Raw genomic sequence first — 12,537 nt, 5'->3', positions numbered from 1 at the left:
TATTACATAACTTTTATTACTTAAACTCAAAAAAAATATTTTGAGATACTTTCACCTCATTGTTTATTTATTTATTGGATATTTTAGAATATTTATAAACCGCTTCCTATTTTAAAAATCCCAAAACGGTTTACAATAAATTATAGAAACAATACATCACTATAAAAACACAATAATATTTCGACAAGTTAATGGCTGGGAAAAACCAGGGTAAACAAGTATGCTTTAATAATCATTTTTAGGATTAGGTTTGCTCATTAAAGGCTAAAACAGAATTGCAGCCTGCCTCTTATCGGGCATAATATCACAATAAAAATATTCCAGATGAATAGCTGTGTAGGTCTGTTACAACAAAAACAGAAAATTCTTGTGGCACCTTAAAGACTAGCAGATGTATTATGACATAAGCTTTTCATAGGTCAAAGCCCACTTTGTCAGATGTATGTGGTACCTAAGAGAATGGGTACCTATACCTTGAATACAGGAGGATAGAGGGAAAATTATTATTTTTGTATAAAGTGAGGCCAGAATGTCAAGCAACATATAACAGTATGACTCAACCCTATTCAAAGCACAAATAACAACAGTTGGAATAAAAATGAAATGAGCAGAGTGAAATCAGTCAGTTATATTTGGGGGCAAATGTAAGAACCTCTTATTATAAGAGGAATAATTGTTATTCAAGGACTTGGACCCTGTATCTTAATTCATAAAATGTGATGGGGATGGGGGAGAGAGACTATAAAAAGGACTGCAAACTGAAACTGAATTCCACAACTTCTTTCAAATTTTGTACAAACTTTTGAAAGTGTACAAATATTATACCACTCTTTCGCTTTATAAATGTAGTAGACTCACCTTCTGGATACAGGTTCCAGAAGTGTAGCTACAAAAAGACAAAAGAACCCAGAGGTTTCATAGGCAACACCCAACTTTATCCAGTTTATGAAGATTGAAAAGACCGTAGGTGTGTGAAATATACACAAGCTGAGATAGAGGAGGATAAACTAATTTAACAGGAAGGAAACTACTGGAGTGCTATACACAACCTATCAAGACATGTTCTTGCATTCCCATTAACTTCAGTGCCAAGAAACAGCTTATCTTTTTGATTTTGCCGTGGCTGTTACAGAGGCTAATTTCAAAAAGCCAGTGTTCAAGGAAACAGAAATTCTCAGAAGGTTTGGGGTGGAGAAATATTAAGAGCAGCTTTCCATCCAAAATTCCCCTCCCTCACATCTTAGCATTCCATCCAAAATTCCCCTCTGAACTTCTGGAACAGTGTCAAGGTTCGCCCCCACTTTTTACAGATGTCATCAGTTGCACATCGCAGCTGCAAGCCTTGGTTTGACAACTATCGGACACATACTTCTCAGTGGTGGCCCCAAATCAGTCTTGTGCAGCATTCACACATACCTTTATGAGTAATGGTTTGACATGCAGGGCAATATGTACAACACTGTGACAATCAAGCTGATGAAGAAGACTTTAAATGTGTCCTTGAAGGAGATATCTATGCCAATGACTTTTATAATTACTTAGTACATCTGAGAAAACTTTGTACAACTTTGCTATATTTTTGGATTTGTAAATGCAGTTATATCAACATATTGGCAGAATACGAAGTATTGTCAAAGAATCAAGTTCTCTTTCTCTATATGACAGGTCAGATAGATGCGACGGCCAGGAGTGCCTACCAGCTTCAGCTGATACGCCAACCGGGCCCCTTCCTAGAGTTGGAAGACCTAAAGACGGTAGTGCACGCACTGGTAACTTCAAGGCTTGACCTCTGTAATGCGCTGTACATAGGGCTACCTTTGTGCCTAGTCTGGAAACTTCAACTAGTTCAGAATATGGCAACCAGGCTGGCCACCAGTACACCTAGTGGGCACTGTCATGGGCTGAGCCCATGGTTCCAGTTTAAGAGAACATCTTTTGCTTCGTCCCAGGAAGAGGGAGAGGGGTTTCTTTGTGTCTGAAAAGGGAGTAGCAAGCGAAATGCCAAGGCCGCGCTGGGCGAGAAGTGCCTGGCATCTGATAACGCCTCCCCGGGCTGGTGCCGGGGAGAGTAACAAGTTGCAGCTGTGCAATGTTTGGGAATATTCCCCCCTCCCTTTGGGAGAGGGGTGGGTTGCTATGGGGTTTCTATTGGTCAGGGTGGGTCTGGTGACAAAGAGATAAAAGGCTTAGGCACCTAAGGGTCTGGTCTCTTTCTTGTGGGTGTTAGGAGTCCAGCGTGTGTGTGGTGAGTCAAAGCATCCAGGCCAGACCGACTGGATGGCGGAGGCCCCACGCAGCCGCTGAGGGAAGGAGTTTAGCTCGAGTAGCATAAAGCCAAGTCAGGGTGAGCAACAAAGGTTGAGTCGCAGAGTTAAGTGTTTTGTTTTAGAACAGGTTTGGATACAATTTTGGGCAAGGAGTTACGGCTGGTGGGGGAGGTTAAGTGGGGAGTGAATGTGAATTCTGTTAGGCTTGAGCGTGTGAAAGGGAAGGGTGAGGTATTAGCCCCTGCTGTCCTATGTGTGTCATTCCTTTGTCCGTGTTCTTCCCCCAAACCTTTTAAGTGTTAACCTTAATGTGTGGACCCTTATGAAAGTGTGTAGTGTCAAGAATAAAAGCGTTTGGTCCCTACTTCTGGAGTGTGGCATGGTTTCCTTGAGAACCTAGACTGTAAAGGGTTAACAAGCGGCAGTGAAGGGCCATGTGTCTGGGCTGGCTGAGTCAGACCCCCCTTCTCTGGCCGGGGAATTGCTAAGCCAAATGGAGCAATTCCACTACAGGGACCATATTACACCAATTTTAAAATCACTTCACTAGCTGCCAATTAGTTTCCAGGCGAAGTATGAAGTGTTGGTTATTACCTTTAAAGCCCTACACCTTCTCCCATATAATCCGCCCTGCACACTCAGGTCCTCTGGGAAGAATTTACTTCAGCCAGCCAAAACTAGATTGACAACTGTTACCCAGAGGACCTTTTCTTTTGCTACTCCCGGACTGTGGAATGGCTTGCTGGGAGAGATTCGCCAACTCAACAGTCTCAACCTACCCAGTCGAGTTTTAAGAAGTCTGGATGTTATTTTAACAATGTATTACTTTTATATGTTTTAATCAGTTTTATGTATTTTATAACGTTTTTGTATTTTATGTTGTTCCCCGCCTCGATCCAGACGGAGAGGCGGGTAATAAATAAATAAATACAATTATTATTATTCATCTCTATGATTTTTATTTCACATAAAATACATTGCATTGCTTCTGGTTTCTTTTCTTTTCTTACACAATAAAGGTCCCCCCCATTAAAAGATACTCATCATCAATGGGCCTCATGGCTAATAATTTGACTAGGGTCATAGACTCTAAAAAGAATAGTACGTAGTTTAATCCTTCAAGAAGGTACTAACCACCACATTTAAATATCTATTTATTTGGAAGGTACAGTACTGACAGATGAAGTGAGGAGAGTATTGTTTTACACCAGAAATTTACCTCAATAGAGATATGATTAATCATTGATCAGTGTCAGAGAACAGGCTAAATGAAGGAAAGTTTGGTACATAAAGTGCAGAAGACAGATCACACCTCAGCCTCTATGTACAATTTTATCCATAATTGAAATCTAACAAATGAGTTTTTTCCCCACACACAATTTACAGATTCTGCATCTTTTCAGTAATGCTTCTGAAAATTATTTTAATTCATTGTGGATCTTTCCCAGTTAATTTGAGCCCTCTTGCCTAATTGGGCAAAAAGTATAAAACACATAGTCCCAAAGAAGTATTATATAAAGCATGTGTGTTTTTGTGAAAGTTAATCATTACTAACAGTCATAATAACCAATAATGTGAGTAGGATCATAGGCTATTAAATGTTACTAGGCTTATAGACTATTTGTACTTGCCAAATGGTAATGACCACCCCTTCTGACCCATAGGCTCTTGCACTATGAATCATTGCCCATGGCCCTTCCCACCAACTTTTGGGCACAGAAGACTATTCTGCATCAGTGTTATAACAGTTCGTTATAGTGTTAGAAGGAGGAAAAGGAGTCCTCCTTCTCAAAACAATGAGGAGCAAAATCTCTCCTATATGTTTCTTCTATGAAATTCAAAGAGTCTATTATAAAGTTAAATCATAGCCATAAAGGCCCATTGTATAATGTTCTTTTTTTAAAAAAAGAACAGTTTCCAAAGCCTGGATTATTACCATGTGATTCTGTAGAAAAGCAAGTATATACAGGGCGATGTTGAAAAATTATTTTAAGCTATGATGAAAAATTATATGTCACAAATTGAACCCTGCATGTCAGAACTAGTACTGCCAGATTATATAATAAGCTTCTGATTGCATATAATCAAGAAAATAACTATTCAAGTCACTTCATCCTGCTTGACATATTTTTGTGTAATCTTTAGAACATATTCAAACTAAAAACATCCTAAAATTTCCCAAACAAATAAAAAAATACCTAAAACTAGTTATCCTGAGCAGGAAATACCCAAATATAAATCAAGCAAATTCCACAGATGTCAGGATAGTTCAAACAAGAACTTTAAAGTATAATTCACAATCAAGCAATACTTTTATTGGGACTAATCAAAATGTCACAGAACAATATATATTTCTTTAGGTCATGGTCCATGAATTAGTTTTGATTATAAAGTTTAATTAATTCACTTTGATGTCAACTATTTAATAGTTAATAATGGTTGTGGAGAAGAAAAGAAAGACAGGGCAACCACAACTTGGGAATTGTTGCAGGAAGGAAACACAAGAGGTATGAACAGGAAAGACACAAAAACAGGAAATAGATAAAACAGAGAAAGGATGACAAGGAAGGAAGGGATATAAAAGTCACAGGTAACACTGTCCTAAACATGAGCAAGAATACTGAATAAACAACCAATGACTGATAGTTATTATTGCTAAAAGATCAGACTTCATCCCTCAGCTCTGTAATGTCCAGTTAGCACTGGTGGCATTCTGCAATAGACTCAGGACCAAACTAGATGCGACAATGGCAAACACATTTGTTTAAACTTAAGTCATTTTGTATAGAAAGCGGAGACACGCAGAGGGTGACAAAACCTCCCTCTACTCTAGAATTCCTTCCTACAGACTATCTACTCCAATGCTTTTCTCTTCCAATACCAGAAGTAAGCTCAACTAGAACAAAGAGGCCTGAAGGTCAATGGCAGCTGTTAGAGGTTAAGTATAACCACACACCCTTTTGGTCCAAAATGGGGAACACACCCCACCCACTTGATACGTGATTAGGGTACACCTGGGTTTAAGCAAACAAGTATTCCAGACACATCTAGTCTGGCCCTAAGACAAGCACATCTATTTATTCTTAGACTTTGAACAGCAGCTATAAGCAAAATCTGGCTATATGTTAGCTTCCCAAAGTGACCAAGTATTTGTCGTGATGAGATGTGAGACAATAAAGAGGTCTGCCGTGCAATCCACAGAGCTTTATTGGCCCCGGTTCAGACGACATGCTAAACCATGCTGCTTAACCACAAAGTTAGCCATGGTTTAGGGTGTTGTCTGACACACATTTTGGCTAAAAAATTTATCCGTTAAACACATTGTGGTTAGGCTGCCAAAACACGTTCTGCAACATGGTTAACCATGGCTAAAAGTGTTGCCTGACACGTGTCTGTGGTTAACGGGTAGAAATCACAGAGCCTGAAGTATAGAGCAGCCGAAATTGCCGCGGCTGCTCTATACTGTGGGCTCCGTGCCCGTTGGAGGAGTGCTGGGGGGGAAGGCGAGGTTTTTTTGTTTAAAGTGCCCATGGGGGGTGTGTGGCTGGGCTGGTGGGAGGGCGAGTTTTTTTAAAAAGTACTCATATTTGCGCTGGAGCGCTCCGTTTCAGTGAAAAACCCATTCAAAATAGCGGCCGCAATGTGCTCCGCCCCCCAGGCACATCGCGCACCACGTGTAGAATGGGGGGGCCACAGGATCACTCCAGCGCAAATGTGAGTACTTTAAAAAAAAAACTCCCCCCCCATGGGCACTTTAAAATAAACCGCCTCCCCCTCCCCCTAGCACCCCCCCAATGGCAGGGTGATCATATGAAAAGGAGGACAGGGCTCCTGTATCTTTAATGGGAATTTCAGCAGGTGTCATTTGTATGCATGCAGCACCTGGTGAAATTCCCTCTTCATCACAACAGTTAAAGCTGCAGGTGCCCTGCCCTCTTTTAAATCTGGTCACTCTAGTATAGCTCCTGCACTTTAACTGTTGTGATGAAGAGGGAATTTCACCAGGTTCTCCAAACATACAAATGACACCTGCTGAAATTCCCTTTTCTATGCAACTGTTAGAGATACAGGAGCCTCTGAACTATATCAAAGTACCATTGTTTGTTACAGACTGTACTGTAACAAACTGTACGGTTACAGACTGTACTCCACCTGCATTATGAGGGCTCACTGCAAGGAACCAGTAGGCAACCTCCTTAATTTTTTCATGCTTTAGCTTTTCTGGCATTGTGAGCCTTACAGAGTAGGTTCTTGTGTCTCTGACTCTTAACCTCCTGTGCTGCCTATTCAACAAGTTGTGATGAGAGTGAATTTGGCCACCTGAATTTTCTCCTCTTTCTTTTTGGAACGGTTTTAAAAAGATTTGTTTTCACCTGACAGAGAATTAAGAACATAAGAAGTGTCATGCTGGATCAGACAGAGGGTCCATCTAGTCCAGCACTCTGTTCACACAGTGGACAACCAACCATAGGTCAAGGACAACAAAGCAGGCCATGGTGCAACAGCAACCTCCCAGGTAGCACATAACCATCAGGGCTAGTAGCCATTGATAGCCTTCTCCTCCAGGAATTTATTCAACCCCTTTTTAAAGCCATCCAAATTGGTGGCCAGCACTACAACTTGTGGTAGTTGACTCCATAAATTAACTCCATAGGCTTACATTCTAATAAAATCATAATAAAACAATAAGGGAAGAGAATCCACCAAATAGGCACAAAAGACAATAAAACTAACAGTGTGAAAATAAGAACAAAGTGAAGTTCTAAAAGCCGTAGAAAAAAGAGAAGTTTTCAATTGAGCTTTAAAAACAGTAATCAAATTTGTGATTTGCAAGTGCTCTGTAAGAGAATTCCAGGCATAAGGGGCAGCGAGAGAAAATGGACAAAGCCGAGCAAGAGAAGTACCGTATTTCTTCGATTCTACGATGCACTCCCCCCCCATATAAACATCTCTAAAAACGGGGTGCATCTTAGAATCGCGTGTGTGTTTATTATTTCTTAGAATCAAAGCTTTTTTCCTGTTGGTGGTACTGAAATTAGTGTGCGTCTTACAATCGATGGCATCTTAGAATCCAAGAAATACGGTAGAGAGCTGAGGGTGGGTAAGAAACATGGCATTCAATGAGCGAAGAGCACAAGCGGGGCAGTAATGTGAGATGAGAGAAGAAAGATAGGAAGGAGCTAGACTGTGACAAGCTTTGAAAGTCAATAGGAGAAGCTTATATTGGATTCTGAGGTGAATTGGAAGCCAATGAAGAGATTTCAGAAGTGGAGTAACATTATCAGAGCGATGAGCCAAGAAGATGATCTTAGCAGCAGAGTGATCAATAGAAATCAACGAACTGATATGAGAAGGAAGGCCAGTCAGAAGAAGGTTACAATAGTCCAGCTGAGAAATAACCAATGCATGAAGAAGAGTCTTGGCAGAAGAGTCAGACAAAAATGATCGGATCCTGACAATATTATATAAGAAAAAACAACAGGGCTTAGCTACTGCCTCAATATGAGGAGTAAAGGAGAGTGAGGAGTCCTCTTGGACTCTGAGCCAATTGGGGAAGCCCAGGTGGCTGCAGTGTTCAAGAGTGCATTCTACCGTCTTAGGCTGGTATGCCAGTTACATCCCTATATTTATATAGCACCATCAGTGTACATGGTGCTGTACATAGTAAAAGAATAAAACAGAGGGTGGACCTTGCCTCAGTTATCCATGTACTGGTCATGTCCAGGCTAGACTACTGTAATGAGCTGTATGCGGAGCTGCCTTTGAAGACGGCTTTGAAACTTCAGCTGGTGCAGAATGTGTCCACCCAAGTACTGGTGGGGGCGAGGTAGTTTGACCACCTAATGCCTGTACTGTGCCTGCTGCATTGGTTACCTGTGTGTTCAGAGCCCAAGTCAAAGTGCTGGTTTTGACCTTTAAAGCCCTAAACAGTTTGGGATCAAGTTACTTGAAGGACCCCCATCACCTATATCAGTTTGCCCACACTTTAAAATCAGAGAGGCCCTTCTCATTTGCCCACCTGTGAGAGAAATTAGGTGGGTGTCCACATGGGAGAGGGCAGTAGCACCAAACCTTTGGAACAAACTTCCATCGTAGGTCCGCCCTGCAGGTTTTTAAGAAGGCCTTAAAATATTTTATTTTTCTCTGGCCCTCTCATTACGAGTACTGGTTTGCCGATATTGCTATTGTTTCCTGATGATTTCGTTAGCTTTTATTGTTTTAACTGCTATTTTATTGTGTATGTTTTTATTGTGTTTAATGATTTAAATGCTTTTCTATATTTTATTATTGTAAGCTGCCTTGTGAGGGCTTCTGCCCTGAAAGACGGCCAAGAAATGTTTTAAATAAAATAAATAAAATTGTATCCAACCCCGACCATCTGCCAGCAAAATGGAAACCACTGGCAGAAGAGCTTCCCCCTCTCCCCTGCAGGTCCCCACATGCCCCCCAAATCTGCTCTGGAGGGTTTGATGGACATTCTCCAGAGCAGTTTGGATGGCATGAGCAGGGAATTGCAGAGAGGGGGAGAGCAAAAGGAAGTCTGCTTACACAGCTTGGATTTAAGCCTAAGTATTGTGATGCACTTCCCAGTTCACTGAGTGATGAGAAGTTCCAGGGACAGCACAGCAAAATGTAGCTGCCTTTGAATGAAAAAGCACCAGAGGCTTTTGGTATCTGTAATATTTGTTTTATTTACATATTTACAAATATACAAACACCGCATGAATAGAGACAAAGGGGGCACTTCAAAAACAGACCACTTCAGAGACAGGCCGTGTATCATAAGGTGCCTTCAGCCAACTCTCAGATCTCTCTCCCACTCCAAACTGTCATGTGCTGTTTTTTCACACACTTGCCCCTTCCCATCTGCTGGAAAATGTCACCTTCTAAGAGCTCCAATAGCTACAATCTTTTAAAATATCCACGAGACATCTCCAACCATGTCCTTGTAACATTAACTGCTATTAATGAAACATTAACAACCATCCTGGATATTAGCTTAACAAAGGAACAGTAAGCTGGCTGGAATAACAACTATTAACATATACTTTAAGTGTGTGCAGATAATGTTGAAGTATCAGCCAACTACCACTGCAATCTGATGAAATATGACATGACTTAAGTGTCTCCAGCAGATATCATGGTGTGTACCATCCCATATTTTTGTGGATATGATATTGCCTATTACTTATTTCAAACCAACTTCAAAGCATGTCATGTTCACTCCTTTTCCTGTTTCTATATTATTGTCTAACCTCTGATACTGACATTGAGAACACCCAAGTAATTCTTAAAAAAAAACCTTGCGTATTCCTTTCAAACATATCTGCCCCCTCTCTCTGCTTTTTATTTCTCTGTCAGCTTTTTTCTACAACTATGCTACCTTTGTCCTTGGGATACCTATTCTACCATGCTAAACATCAAGCTGAGCCATTAGCTTTGTCAGGTTTTATACATGCAGCAGAAATAGGTGGGAATGTCCTAGGAGGCAGAATGGACTGAGTCACTTCACACTATAATTGGGGGTGGGTGGGTCACATTTTTTGTTAATTTTCTTATTGTTGTTAACAAAACTTCCTGAAAGTTAAAAAAATAAAAAAATAATTAAAAAAAAGGCAAAGTCAAGCCTGGACTACAATGTGCTAATTTTCTACTTTTCCAGAGGTTTTTGTTTTTAAACATGGGGAAACATTCAGATGGTATCTCTCACCTGTATTCTGAAGTGCCACATTCCACAGCACGTGTATACATGAACAGTACACATTCTGGAAAATGACAAGAAGCGGTACACATTCCGGATTACAGTACTTTAGACTGCAAGTGGGGGAGAGATAAGCTTCCTGCACGTAAGGGGGAGAGCTACAAGAAAACTTTCTGTCTGATATAATATGTACAGCATTCAGGGAGGAACCTATTTTATGTAGCGGAACATTAAAAAATATATCACCTTCTCCTGCTGCAGTCCGAAGAGGTACATTCCAGTTATCTACACCACCAGCAGACAATTCTGCCAGTATAGAAAGGCTCCCATAGTTTTGCCACGCCTCCTCAAAAATTAACTTTGCCTTGCAGCAGCTCCTAAGCCTCCCTTGGACCGTAGCTAGACCTAAGGTTTATCCCAGGATCATCCCGGGTTCGTCCCTGCTTGAGCGCTGGATGCCCTATGTGGCACTTAGGCCATAGCTAGACCTAAGGTTTATTCCTGGATCGCCCAGGGGTCAAACCTGTTCATCTAGGTGACACACAGGGGATCCAGTGCTCAGGCAGGGGCGAACCCTGGATGATCCCAGGATAAACTTTAGGTCTAGCTGTGGCCTTAGATGAACAGGTTTGACCCCAGGACAATCCTGGGATAAACCTTAGGTGTAGGTACGGCCTTGGTGTCATAGAGGGTGCCCCCTTACAAGCCCTCCATTTAGGATACAATCTTATGCATGCTTATAAAGGAGTAAGCTCTATTGACTTCAATGGTGTTCTAACTCCCCTGCAAAAATCGAGCTGTTTTAATCCAGCAGCTGCACGTAGTGGAAACGCCTAGGTTTCGCCCCTCCTTGTTTGCATCCGCTGCCAGGAGAGGAAAGGCCACCTGTGGGACCTGCTGGCACGAACAAACAACCAAGCCCCAGCCCCCACGAAGCCGCAACTATTTGCTCTCCTCCAGCCAACCAGACGAACCTCACAGGTCCTCCGTGGACTACCTGGAGGGCCTCCTCGCCAGGACCCGTCAGCGTACCTGTATGCTCAGGAGTCCGCCTTACTCCTGCAAGCAGCCACCCCCTCACAAAGCCCAGATCCTCCCGGGGTCTGCCCCCGAACCTGAGCAGCGTCCACAAAAGGCGGCCCCACACACGGGATATGCCCTCTCTCCCGGTATCGCCCGCACACACATCCCCACACACGCGAGTACGACGGGGCGACTCTTGTCCCCGACTGCTCCCACCCAGGTGGGTGGCAGCCGGAGAACCGACCCCTACCTACCACCACTGCCCGCCACTCACCTTGGCTCCCCCGCTCCACGCGGCCACTCTCCAGTTGTTGGGGCCGCCGCCGAGCGCCGCCGCCTCGGCTACTACTATTACTACTATCATTACCCGACTCTCCTACATGCTCCGGCGGCGGCGGCTGCCCTTGGGCTGGTGGGCCCTCCTCGCCGTCGGCGGGCGCCTCCACCGGCACCACCGTGAAGTTGGTGGGCATGACGATACCCCTTTTCTGTGGAGCGCCAGCCAGCGGCAGGGTGGGACGGATCTTCGGCCCCGCTTCGCCTCACACCACCACCACCACCCGCCTGCTCTCTTCCCTCGCCCTCCTTCCCTCCCCCCCGCCGGTAGACGCGGCGGGAAGAGCAACAGGGGCGTCCCTTTCTTCCCCTGCTCTCCGCCTCTCTCCTCTCCCGCCTCGGAGCGCTGCAGCCGAGGCGACGATCTTTGTTTGCCGCCCTGCCTCCTTACGAGCCAGACAACAGGCTCACGTGAGGGGAGCCTTTGCCTCAAAATGGCAAGGCGGGAAGAGCCCGGCAGCGCCTTTCCGTCGTACCGTGGCCGCGGGCAACGGCTTCGTGAGTCACTTCCCTCAGTTTCTTTGTTGGGGTTCTTACATCTCCGTGAGAGGCAGAAGCCCCCACCCTGCATCAGCCCCCACGTTTCCCTCCCCATCCTGCAACGCCATGGGCGTGATTCATCACTCTTCAGAGTTCGGTGTTTCTGGGTGGGACAGAAAGGGACGGGGAGGCAACGCCAAAACTCTTCTGGATGCCAGGGCTTCAACACTAGAACAAGCCAAGTAGTAAGAGTGGTGCCTCTAGCCACGTGCAGGGTGCATCTCCCTTGTTAGGCAATAACAACAACTAGCCTTCACACATCTGAAAATCTGTTAGAATCAGAATCATAGAATAGCAGAGTTGGAAGGGGCCCACAAGGCCATTGAGTCCAACCCCCTGCTCAATGCAGGAATCCACCCTAAAGCATCCCTGACAGATGGTTGTCCAGCTGCCTCTTGAATGCCTCTAGTGTGGGAGAGCCCACAACCTCCCTAGGTATTATTATTATTTATTTATATAGCACCATCAATGTACATGGTGCTGTACAGAGTAAAACAGTTAGAATCAGAATCATAGAATAGCAGAGTTGGAAGGGGCCCACAAGGCCATTGAGTCCAACCCCCTGCTCAATGCAGGAATCCACCCTAAAGCATCCCTGACAGATGGTTTTCCAGCTGCCTCTTGAATGCCTCTAGTGTGGGAGAGCCCACAACCTTTGTCGTACTGCTC

The 12,537-nt window shown here is 43.7% G+C and overlaps 1 protein-coding gene across 1 annotated transcript in view; it reads right to left on the bottom strand.

The window, feature by feature from the left end:
- The window catches only part of SLC12A7 (solute carrier family 12 member 7), a 115,034-nt gene extending 103,694 nt beyond the window's left edge, over nucleotides 1-11,340 (bottom strand). The window contains exon 1 of the mRNA XM_063130211.1: nucleotides 11,267-11,340. The gene's annotated coding sequence lies outside the window, so the exon portion shown is untranslated. The remainder of the gene's footprint in view (nucleotides 1-11,266) is intronic.
- Between the last annotated feature and the right edge of the window lie 1,197 nt (nucleotides 11,341-12,537).

The sequence above is a fragment of the Elgaria multicarinata genome, chromosome 7 (genome assembly GCF_023053635.1).
Source record: "Elgaria multicarinata webbii isolate HBS135686 ecotype San Diego chromosome 7, rElgMul1.1.pri, whole genome shotgun sequence".
Taxonomy (NCBI): Eukaryota; Metazoa; Chordata; class Lepidosauria; order Squamata; family Anguidae; genus Elgaria; species Elgaria multicarinata.
This window is presented reverse-complemented; position numbering and strand designations above follow the sequence as displayed.